This window comes from Polypterus senegalus, chromosome 4, assembly GCF_016835505.1.
Source record: "Polypterus senegalus isolate Bchr_013 chromosome 4, ASM1683550v1, whole genome shotgun sequence".
NCBI classification, from domain to species: domain Eukaryota; kingdom Metazoa; phylum Chordata; class Cladistia; order Polypteriformes; family Polypteridae; genus Polypterus; species Polypterus senegalus.
The window spans coordinates 11,908,861-11,921,648 of record NC_053157.1 but is presented as its reverse complement, the minus strand read 5'-3'; the positions used below and the strand labels follow the sequence as shown (position 1 = coordinate 11,921,648).

The following is a 12,788-nucleotide window of genomic DNA, read 5'->3' as shown; positions in this document are numbered from 1 at the left end:
ACTGTGACACCAGGCACAATCATTCACAGCCAAAACACAAAAACATTTTTTTTTTTTTTTATAAATCTCCAGTCCCCAGATTCAGACCATTTTAGGCAACTGCTCTAATTCTAGCCAAACTAGTCCAATCACATTATGTGTGGTGGATGAGCTGCAGAATTCCCGAGATTAAGAGATGACCATATGATTCCCACTTGTGTCTGTAATGGATTAATACCTGCGGTACTGGACTAGGGAGTCACAAACACTCTGCGATTCAATCCAACCAGCAGGAGGCCCACAACTCGGTTAATAAAACCTCAACCACCCACAGGATGAGTAAAAAGGACCGCAGCGCAAGTCAAATCCCTTCTGGGGCTCTGTGGATTTGCTTAATCCAGTGGTTTAGAGGAAACAAGAGGGATTATCGTCCTATTTTTCAGCTTTAGTTCATGGATTGCTTTTATAGCTAGAGAAGCTGTTTATCTGGAACGCTGGCCTCTTTTAGGCTTCATAGTGAGGAGTGCAAGAAGCAGAGGTGGGAGACACGAATCGGACTCGAGTCTTAATTTTAGTGACTTCAGACTTGATTAATAATATTACACAAGTTAGAAAATGATCGCATGGCATAACATTCAGGTGCATTTCATCGACTAGGCTAACTGATGGAGCATTTCACATTTTTAATTTACAGTAATTCATTCCAAGAGTCAGTTATTACATTTGTGTTTATTAAATATTTTTATAACAATGAGTCATATTCAAGAATAATAGCAATAACAGAACTAATTACATGTATTAGTGGACTACATTAAAGATGTGCTTTTTAACAGCAATTTACAATGGAGTTAAAAACTGAGCACAAAGAGAGCTTGTGGTGCCTCACATAGATGGCAGAGTTAAATTTAAGTGATGTGAAAATGGTATCAATTGTCAGTGGTGGCGGAGTCTGTGACTAACTGTTGTTCAATTTTCTTAAACATAACATTTTTAAAAAATACAGTACACCCAATAATTAAAAAATGGAAAATAACTATTAATACAAAATGACCAATACTAGCACAAAATCAGTATTGATATTATCCTATGTAGTAAGAAGTCAAGGAAAATGACACCTTTTATTGGCTAACTAAAAATATTACAATATGCAAGTTTTCGAGGCAACTCAGGCCCCTTCTTCAGGCAAGATGGAGGTTCCTAAGTTGCCTTGAAAACTTGCATATTGTAATATTTTTAGTTAGCCAATAAAAGGTGTCATTTTCCTTGACTTCTTACTACATCCATAATGGCTAACACGCTACAACACCCTACTACTAAATATTACTAGTACTGCAATATTACCCAGTGAAAGAAGAAAAGCAGCTGAAACACGCTGCACATCTACAGTAGCTATTAATATTAGTTAAAACACAGTAATTCATTAAAATTATATAATTAACTAAGAATTTGAAAAAGAATGGATTTATTGTATAACAGGAATACAAAAGGTGGCAATTATCTTAAAGATTTTAATTCCAGTCTGAAGATAATAAGCCAGTCTTTAGGTATGAATAAACCACATCCTCAGTTGTTATAGATTATATGACTAAGTAAATGTATTTACTTTTTATTATCTTCTTACTTTTCTAACTATTTATGTTTTTATTGATTTAAATTGATTTTGCAAAAAGTCAAAATTTCCCCCTGGGGACAAATAAAGCTATATCTGTCTGTTCTATCTAGGTAATCAGCAGCTCAACCTGTAACTCTGCACTGTCCTTGCAATTAGTGACCGCTGTGGTCCTTGTTGCATACCCAGTGGCTCCGATCTGCTCACAGAGCTGCATTTTTAAACTGCTCCTATTTGTATATCACTTAGGGCTGCTGCACCTTTCCTGTGCAATTAATTAGTTCAAATTAATGCAAGTTGATAACGTGGGTTCGTTACAATAATAATCTGCACATCATATTATTTCAGTCAATTCAGTTTTATACACTGCCTTCCATAATGTTTGGGACAAACACGCATTTGTTTTCTTGATGTACAACTCTGCTCCACAGATTAAAATTACAAATCAAACAATTCAGACATAATTAAAGTGCACATTGTAGACTTTCATTTAAGGGTGTTTGCATATATTTCAGTCACACCATGTAGAAATGCTAAACACTTTTTCTACTTCATCCCCCTATGTCAGGACACCATAATGTTTGGCATAATTGCTGTCACATGTGTTTGTGATTCCTCAGGTGTGTTTCATGGCTTTGTAAGACACCTCGGCTTGCTTCTACCCTTTTGAGTCTATAGTTGCCATTGTTCAACAATAGGACAAAAGCTGTGTCAATGAAAGTCAAAGAAGCCAATATGAGGCTGGAAAAAAAATAATAAAACCATTGGAGACACCAGTTAAAATGTATCACCTAAATCAACTGTCTGGATTATCATTTAGAAGAAAGAACGCACTGGTGAGCTCAGTAATTGCAAAGGGACTGGTAGGCCAAGGAAGACCTCCACTGCTGATGACATTTCTTACTTGGGGTACAACTAGGGGCACTACTGTATCTGGAATGAGGCACTGCAGCACCCTCTGCCCTTCAGTTACAGTTAATTCATAAGAGACTCACCCAGGAATGCAACATAAGGCACCGTCAGAGGGACTTTTGCCCTGTTTTTGCCCATTCCTATCATAAGTCTAAAAAGCCAAAAATAATACTAAAATTATCGGTTTAATTAGGAGGAATAAAAGACGGGAAGCAATTAAGATGAGGATGGGTTTTAGAGCTCCTGTTCTTTAATACACCGTTTATTTTGTATAATTATCAGGAGAGTGACTCACAAGTTCAGTCAGGAAATTTAATTTCAAATTCTACAAGAGGCCCACATCCAACGTTTATCAGAGTGGAATCCGCTTCTACTAAATTGTTTAGGGGTTTTGGTAAATCAAAATGGGCCACAAGAGATTTTACAAGATGATGGAAAATGGCAGGTGCCAACTGGGATGTGCACAAAAAGGTGGCAGCAGTGGCACAATCCTGTGCTCCTTTCCCATCATAGGCCCAAGTGTCCTTTTCTCCCATTAGGTGTCAACTGATGTAATGTCACTGCTTTGATAATAGAAGTCAACAACCAGGGGACATGATGAGAGTGGAGTTTTTTTGGGTTTTTTTTTTTGCAAGCAGTGAGACAGCAGCCATTTCATATCGTGTATAGCCATCCACTATAATGAGTTACATGATATGGCTTAATTCAGGAGGTTTTTTGTTTTCTTATTAGTTTCTTTGATTCGTGAGATGCAAAAACTATAAAACTCCAGGAGGATGACAAGATTATAAATGTACTTGTTCAGATCAGGGAGTATAGTATATACAGTATGTAGATGAGGCCTGGTGTTACTAATTATGCTTTCTCTTTCCATTATTATTAGCCACACACAGAGTAAGTAAGCCATTTGCTAACCTGCTTACACCTGACAAGGGTTGTGGGGGTCTGCTGGAGCCTATCATAGAGTGCAAAGCAGAGAACAAAACCTGGACAGGGCACCAGTCTATTGCAGGGCACACACACACTCTAATGCCAATTTGGGATCACCATTTTACCTAACCTGCACATCTTTGGACTGTGGGAGGAAACCAAAGCACCCAGAGGCAGACACAGGGAGAACATGCAAACTCCAAGCAGGGAGGCCCCGGGAAACAAACCCTGGTCTCCTTATTGCAAGGCAGCAGCAATACTGCTGTGCCACTGTGCTACCCCACACACAAAGTAGTAGCCATATTTAGATTTACATTTACTTATTTGGAAGACGCCTTTATCCAAGGCGACCTGCAATATTTATGATTGGTTACATTTCTTTTTTGGTTTTACAGTGGGAACATGGGCATGTGAAATGACTTGCTCAGGGTCACACAATGTCAGTTGCGGGATTTGAACCCACAGCTGCAGGGTTTGAAGTCCAAAGCCTTAACCAGTACACCACATTGCTACTCACATAATAACACAGTGGCACAAATATATAATATTTTGAAATAATTAACTTCTGAAATTCTGTGAAGTACCATGCCAGCGTGGCAACTGAAAATGGTGTTAATTCTGTGCAATCAGATAACGAAAGGGTTTCCTAACAGCATGTTCATGCTGCCTTTAAGTTAAAAATCATGTAGCAGAAAACAAAAGTGTTTATGCGTGACATTTAATTTATAGTTGTGTGCTATGATCTGCACGATCGCTGGTATTTAATTTAATGTGACGGGAATCCACTTATTTGCACCAGTTTGCTATATTAGGAAAATGAAGTATACAAGCTATAAAGGTAGAGTAATGTGTTTTCTGATAATGTAGCACAATTAGTAGTCATGGAAGAGTTTCGGAGAAGAGAGAGCAGATGTGTTGTGGGATCTAATTCAGAAGATCTATGAACAGGAAAGAATACCAGAGGAGTGGAGGAACAGTGGATTTGTACTGTGTAAGGAGAAGAGTGATATTCAGGATTGTGGAAACTATAGAGGGATAAAGCTCATGCCATACATAATGAAAATTTGGGAGTTAGAGAAAGAAGGTTTAGGGAAGAGACCACCATTAGGGAGGAGCAGTTTCGTTTTATGCCAGAGAGTGGAACAACTGATACAGTCTTTGCGTTGAAACAGCATCAAGAAAAACTGAAAGATCTGCATATGGGGTTTATTGATATGAAGAAGGCTTACAATGGAGTGCCGCATCAAGAGGTCTAGAGGTGTATGAGAGAGAAAAAAAAAAAATCACGGCTCTTTAAAAACATTAAACCAAATAAATGAATAAATCAAAAGCAGCACACAAAAGAGGAGCAATTAAGAGCAGCTTGTTTAGGTTACTTGTTCTTGTGGGAAGTCTAGTGAGACCACGTGAGGCCTCGGCGGGGAGCTCGGCTGAGCCAGCGATGGCAAGCTGGAGCTCGTGCTGGCTAATTAGCACTTGTTTTTACAGCACTAACAGCTGGGAAGTGGCCCATCATGCCAATATGCTGTCGCGGACTTGTACAGCCTCATCCTGGCATGCCAGGGTGCCTTACTCAAGTTGATCTCAAAGGTAAAGACAGCACGCCACACAAGGAGGCGAAAGGCATGTAAGAAAGAATGGACATGTTAAGGGCATATTAATAGACGATAATAATTCATCCATTCATTTTCTGACCTACTCACAGTGCTTTACATAGTCAGTTAACCACCATCAATGTGCAGCATCCACCTGGATGACATGATGGTACCTGTTTATGGACCAGTATGATCAACATTTTTGCTATTAGGTAGGTGGTGAAGAAAAGAGAGAGATAGTTAGTCAAAAAGGGACCGTAGAGGATTAGGGGCCATAATGGACGAGGCCAAGGAGGGTAAATTATGCAGGACAATCGGGTATACCCAACTCTATTTGAAAGATGCCCGGGGATCTTTTATAAACAGAGTCAGTCAGGACCTCTGGTTTACATCTCATCTGAAGTATGGTGCTATTTTTTTTTCAGAACAGTGTCACCATCACTGCATGGACATTGGGATTCAAACACAGACCACAGGGTAAGTGCCCCCTCCTGGCCTCCTCAACACATCTTCAAGCAGCAACCCGAGTTTTTCGTGGATGGATGGATGGATGGATGGATGGATGGATGGATGGATGGATGGATGTAGATAGATGGATAGATAGATAGATAGATAGATAGATAGATAGATAGATAGATAGATAGATAGATAGATAGATAGATAGATAGATAGATAGATAGATAGATAGATAGATAGATAGATAGATAGATAGATAGATAGATAGATAGATAGATAGTTTCCCTGGGATCCTCCACTAGCTTATGTTTAACTTCCTTGTTTTAGTCTCTATTATTGATGTTCTTTTTCTTTAAATATTTATAAATAATATAAATTGTGTATTTTTTCAGTATTGATTATTTAGTTCATATGTACAGTATCAGAGTATGCTCTGCATTATACTTTGAAGGTGATTCCCGAAGAGGCAGAGCCACCTGTCAATCTCCATTGAGGGGCTGCTCCCAGTCCTAGAAAGGCTGATGGGAAACGCAGTGCTTTGCAGTACATTTTATGCATTTGATGAGGGTGAGTTTTTTTGCAAGAAAGGACGAGACAAAAGTGCCTCAGCTCTTTAAAAAAAGAGCTTTTATTAAAAATGCAATACAGTGCAATCAGTTCAGATGTATTGTTGTGTATACAAAGTACAATGAAACTCTTGTGTACTCTTCACGACACTCTCACTTGTGCACCTATGTAAAAAAAACTACACAGATTTTAAGAGTTCGGCCCGCATTGTCACAACTCCATGGCTGCTGCAGAAAATAGGATCGAGAATCTGTGATACAATTATCATTTCTAGTTCCGTTCCATTATCACAAGGATGATTCAAAAACACAGAAGGCAGGCTTTCTTAATCCCGAAACATTTTCCGCTTCAAAGTGGACATACAGTATTTGGTACGTTTTAAGGCTTTTTCTATCATGTATGGACGAGGGGTTCCACAGAGCCCCATTGTAATCTGCAAGAATAGACAAAGCGTTTATAAAATATTAAGAAAACAGTTCATGTTAGAATATAATTTTCATGTGTCAAATTAATACACAGTATACCACAATCATGGAGAAGTAGCTTCAACTTGACAAATACCGAAGTTACCCTTTAAGTTGTAACAGGTAGATTAAACGATATTCCTAACTGTGCATGTATAAAATGCAAGCAAATGAAACAAAAGGTTATTTACAGTAGATATGAATGAAGAACCCTGTGGCATGAAAGCCATTATGCATAAAGTATATAAACATTTACTCAATATTAACCTTACACTAAACAAACCTGACAGCTGCATTATTTGCCGATTATAATGATTGCACTATTTCACAATACTTTACCATCAGAGTGCCTCATTCACCCGTTATCCATAATGGTCAATTGCTGTAATAAATTTTGCCTTCCACTTCTGTGATTTCCTAGCATTTGTCATAACTGAAGTCCTATTTCATGAAAATTACTAGGGTCAGACATACTGAAGCATAGAAGGAATTAATGCCAGTGAGTGAGCGAGTGGTTCCTGTGATGGACTAGAGTTCTATACAGGCCTGTTTTCAGCCTTTTGCCCTATCTTGGTGGGATAGCCTTTGGCCCCAGCAACCCACAAATGAATTGAGAAGGTTCCAGAAAAAAACCTACTCAGTCCATTGAGGGCTGAAGTGCCTGCACACCCCTCAAAATGCACCTGAATGTTACACCAATGCATACATTTTCTAACTTGTTTTAATGTAGTTGTAGAAGTACTAGTGTTGGCATGTGCATAGAGGGCTTTGTATATCCTGCCAACATGCAATATATTGTCACTCTCTCTCTCAGTGCCATAATAAACATGCACATCAGAGGCAGAATATGTTATGATTATGAATACAGAGCAAAAGCATTGTATTGTGCAGAAATGGCAGATCAACTGGAAATGAAATGTGTTGAGCCACTGTTCTATTTGATATAGTGCCTGTGTTTGGAAGCTCTATTTCTAAGCCTTTTATATAATTTACATTTTCATTTACTTATTTGACTGATGCCTATATCCAAGGCAACCTACAACATTTATGATACAATTGGTCACATTTCCTTTGGTTTTCCAATTGGAGCACAGGCAGGTCAAGTGACTTACTCAGTGTCAAACAGTGTCATTAGCAGGGTTTTGAGCTCACAACCTCACAATTTTTAAACCTTTGGTTTAAAATCCAAGCCTTAACCACTATACCAAACTGCCTGCAAATTTCACTTAATGCTTTTAAAATAAAACAAACATAAAAAATATGTCCCAGCTAACTGGCCAACTAGAAAGATAATATGCAAGCTTTTGAGGCAACTCATGCCCCTTCTTCTCAGAAGCTTGCATAGGTGTCAGTTTGCTTAACTTCTCACTACATCCATAATGGCTAACACGGTACAACACCATAGTACTGCAGGGCAACATTTGCAAATTTATCCATTTAAAATGAAATCTACAACAGAATAAAGTGCATGAGGTGAAGGAGTATGAACATTTCTGAATCATGTGTATGCAACTCCAACTCACAATTAAGGGTCCTTATTGTCACAGTACAATGAAATTGTCATCTGCATGTGCTAATCAACATGCAATACATTGCCACTCTCTGGCACCATCATTAGCAAATAGACCAATCTTACCATGAAACTTTATTTTCACATTTTCCGACCTGGTCATTTCTACAAAATATATTGTAAACACATCTTCTGAATAAGGCACTATACCTGTATAAAACAGACTATTACCTTTTGTAATCAGATCACATGAAGAAACACCACCCATACGATGCCAAACCTCTGCCCAAAAACCACACAACCTTTTAATGATTCAAAGGAGGAAAGACCGGTCTGTCTTCATCAAGTTCCCCATAAACGAATGGCAAAACAGACCTTACCAAGTTCATCTATCACACACCCCACAGATTTAAAGACTGAGTGAAAGTGCAAGTGTGTGCAGGGGTTTAGATGGTTCCTGCCTTGCACCCGAGGCTACCTGGACAAGCTCTAGAATCCCCACTTGGATTGAGAAGGGTAAGTTGTAACTTCAGGACTGGTAGGAGGCAAAGCAAAGGCCTTTTGCATTCTTTGGTTGTCAGCACCGGAATGAGCCTTGAGGCCAGGGTGTTGTAAAACAGTCAAGAGCCGACTTGCAGATCTGACACCCTGGAGACTCTCATCTACATTGTGGTGCGACTTGTAAATTAGCAGGTAACAAGCCGTCATTCAGGTCGTCCAGCACTTGCATTGTCCTGCTGGAGCACAACTATGAGATAAGAAGGGCAGGAATGGCTCAGCGTGACACCAAACAGGCTCAGCAGTCTGCCCATGTTGTCAAACTGGCTGGGTTAGCTGATTCAAAGGAAAGGGACTTACGAAGGGAGGCTTTAAACACAGCAGCCACTTCTTTAGCACCATCTATATGGTGACACACAGGACAATCTTTAGCCCGAATTCTCCCAAAGTATGCCCTCAGCACTCCTGAAAGATTTTGGTTCATACTGATTTAACAGCAACACTCATGTCTTGCAGATTTGTCAGCTGCACACTTCTTGTTACACTTCACCCCATTGGTGCACTGATGGATTGAGGTCTGGGTATTGTGTAGGCCACTGCAGCAAGCTGAACTCACTGTTATTTCTGTGACAACCAGCCCTTTTTGTGACATGGCACATTATTTGAAAGACGGTGGGGTCTTTGGTGATGGATGTGATCAGCAACAGTGCTTGACCAATGTTCAATTGGTATGAAGATGCCTAATGTAGTATCAGTAGAAGGTGGACTTCTTACCTGCAAGTCCAACCAGCACGTAACGCCTATCGCATCTCTCCATTTTCTGCAGCACCTCTCACTGAGATTTCTGCTTCTAAGCACTCAACACAAGCATTGTTCAAAACAAAGCACTGGTGAATGTACAAGAGAGAAAAATAGACCGGGTGAGCAAAACACTGGAGCAGTCGTCCATTTTAATATAGTGACCTTCACTGTGAGCTCTAAGAGGTTTACAGAAGTATCATGAGTTAACATAATGATGGGGCTGCCAGAAATGCAGAGTCAGGTGGAAAAGAGGCTGGTATCCATTTATATAGTGCCTTTCATGGTGAGCTCTGTGAATAATGCTGGTTTACCTGGGAAACAAGGCAGAGGAACTGTAATCCATTTTATATAGTCTTTCACTGTAAGCTTAGACTAACCTAAAAAAAAAATGCTGAGAAACTGTGAATCATTTTATATAGCACCTTTCACTGGGAGCTCTGGGAATAATATGGGCTCACCCACAAATAACACAGAGGAACTGTAATCAGTTTTGTATAGCACTTTTCATTGTTAGTTCTAAATAATGCAGGCTCAAGTATAAAGAAGGCAGAAGAAGTGTAATCCATTTTATAGTGCTTTTCATTGTGAGCTCTGTGAATAATGCAAGTTCATCTGAAAAAAGGTACAGGAACTGTGATCCATTTTATATAGTGCCTTTCACAATAAGCTCTTTGTAAATAATGCATACAAACTTAACAAAAGGCTGAGGGACTGTAATCGATTTTATATAGCGCCTTTCATTGTAAGCTCCGTGAATAATGCTGGATAACCTGGAAACAATGGCAGAGGTACTGTAATCCATTTTATATAGTGCCTTTCATTTTTAGCTTTGTGAATAGTGTAGTCTCACTCACAAAAAAGACAGAAGAACTGTAATCTATTTTATATAGTGCCTTTCATTGTGAGCGTTATGAATACTATTGGCTCATCTGGAAAAAATGACAGAGGAACTGTAATCCATTTTATATAGTGCCTTTCACCGTAAGCTCTGTGAATAATACAGACTAACCTAAAAAATGCTGAGAAACTGTGATTCATTTTATATAGCACCTTTCACTGGGAGCTCTGGGAATAATACAGGCATAACCACAAATAAGACAGAGGAAATGTAATCAGTTTTATATAGCACCCTTCATTGTTAGTTCTAAATAATGCAGGCTCACCTATAAAGAAGGCAGAAGAAGTATAATCCATTTTATAGTGCTGTTCATTGTGAGCTCTGCGAATAATGCAAGTTCATCTGAAAAAAGGCACAGGAACTGTGATCCATTTTATATAGTGTCTTTCACTGTAAGCTCTTTGTGAATAATACATACTAACCTAAAAAATGGCTGAAGGACTGTAATCAATTTTATATAGCACCTTTCAATGTAAGCTCTGTGAATAATGCTGGCTCACCTGGAAAAAATGGCAGGGGTATTGTAATCCATTTTATATAGTGCCTTTCATTGTGAGGTTTATGAATAACACTGTCTCATCTGGAAAAAAAATGTCAGAGGAACTGTAAGCCATTTTATATAGTTCCTTTCACTGTAAGCTCTGTAAATAATACAGACTAACCTAAAAAGGGCTGAGAAACTGTAATCCATTTTATATAGCACCTTTCACTGGGAGCTCTGGGAATAATACGGGTATACCTACAAATAAGACAGAGGAACTGTAATCAGTTTTATATAGCGCCTTTCATTGTTAGTTCTAAATAATGCAGGCTCACCTATAATGAAGGCAGAAGTATAATCCATTTTATAGTGCCTTTCAATGTGAGCTCTGTGAATAATGCAAGTTCATCTGAAGAAAAAAAAAAGGCAGAGGAACTGTAATCCATTTTATATAGTCCCTTTCTTTGTGATCTTTCTGAATAAATATATATATATATTGTATTTTATATAAGACCTTTGTGAGTCAGAGAGCCATGGAACTATGATAAGGAAACAAACAGCATTAAAAAGAAAACACTGATAAATACACAAAATAAAAAGGGCAGAGCAACAACGCCTGGAATGGGAGACAAAACCCTGGGCCACAGATCTATTTTATATAGCGCCTTTCATTGTGACCACCGTTTCTAAACACTTTAAACAATAAGCAATCAAAATAAAACACTGATAAAAATACAAAAAATAACCTGGCGGGTAAGAGACACAGCGGAAAATACATTGGGCCAGTGATGCTTTTTAAATAGCGCCTTTCATTGTGAGCTGTTTTTTAAGCCATTCACAAAAGTACAATTGAGCGCACCGATTCAGATAAAAAAAATGCCGCGAAATAATGGGAATCAAATACAAAAGTCAACAGCAACACAAGTCTAAAATTCACAACTTTTGCTCAGTCCGATTGAAAACTGATTTTTTTTTTTTTTATAGCGCCCTTCACAGTTGGGCAGTAGACCGCCATCTGTGGCTCATGCACATCATGGCCTTACTGTTCCAGCTCACTTTTCCATCCATTTTAAGTAAGGTTGCCGAATACTGCAGCCCACATTAAAAAAGCCCGGGTGCAAACACAGCTCTGCGCTCCACTTGACAGAAAGCTCTACTCGGCTTCACATTTCACGTCGGCTCGTCTAAACCTTTCTTTTAGCCCACTGCCGGTCTGCGCCGGTTTTTGCCCACTTTACATTTGTTTCCTTTTCCTTACACACACAAAACTTTTTTTTCAGGCCCACAGACGCAGTAAATGAGATTACACGGCCGAACCAAACTGCATGTCGCCTTTCAGCTTACCGTCTCGTGAATCCAACACGTATAGGCGCTTGTCGAAGTGCAGCAGGTAAGCCGCGCAGGGAAGGGCCACGCCTGGACAACAGAGGCTTTAAAACAAGTCGGACCAGACAGACTCGTGACATCACCGCATGACTGCAGGGACACAACAAATGTCAGCACCTCCATGTAAAACCTGTTTAATGCTGCAATTGAGATGAAAGGGGATGCACATTAGCACCCGTGGTCAGGAAAGGAAGTGCAACTGGCCGCGGATCTGAGATTGAGCGGGAGTCGCGAAAGAGGAAGCCCACGATGGGGCGTGAAAAAAAAAAACGTGCGTGGTTTCATCTCCGTGAAGAAATAGGCGGGAAGATCATTCATTGGATGCTTGGTGTGATTGACATCTCGAGTCAATGTACACAATCGATGTTTACGTTCCATCGTTTCTAGGAACAACTTATACTGTAGCGCGTGGTGGTCCCGTTGACCGCATCACAAAGTCTCATCTATGTACGTTATGTGTGTAGATAAATAAATTACTTATATTATTGTTTGAATTATCTAAACACATGATTATTGTTGATTAACATTGTGTTATCTATAAATATGATTAATTAGGGTTAGGTTTGGCCTCAGATGGAGCGGCTGCAGCTACACCACCTGAGGCCAGAGGTCCGCCACGCCCTCGACCCTCTGCAGTTCGTGTACCAGGAGAAGGTGGGAGCAGAGGATGCCATCATCTACATGCTACACCAATCCCTCTCC

General features: G+C 39.4%; 1 protein-coding gene across 2 annotated transcripts in view; it reads right to left on the bottom strand.

Annotated features, from left to right (window-relative positions):
• Positions 1–12,788, bottom strand: part of fhip1aa (FHF complex subunit HOOK interacting protein 1Aa) — a 129,976-nt gene that overhangs the window by 61,133 nt on the left and 56,055 nt on the right. The window contains exon 1 of one of the 2 annotated variants that reach the window (XM_039750252.1): positions 12,045–12,400. The exons of the other annotated variant lie outside the window; for it this stretch is intronic. The gene's annotated coding sequence lies outside the window, so the exon portion shown is untranslated. Of the gene's footprint in view, positions 1–12,044; positions 12,401–12,788 lie in introns of those variants that run through there. 2 annotated transcript variants of the gene reach the window in all.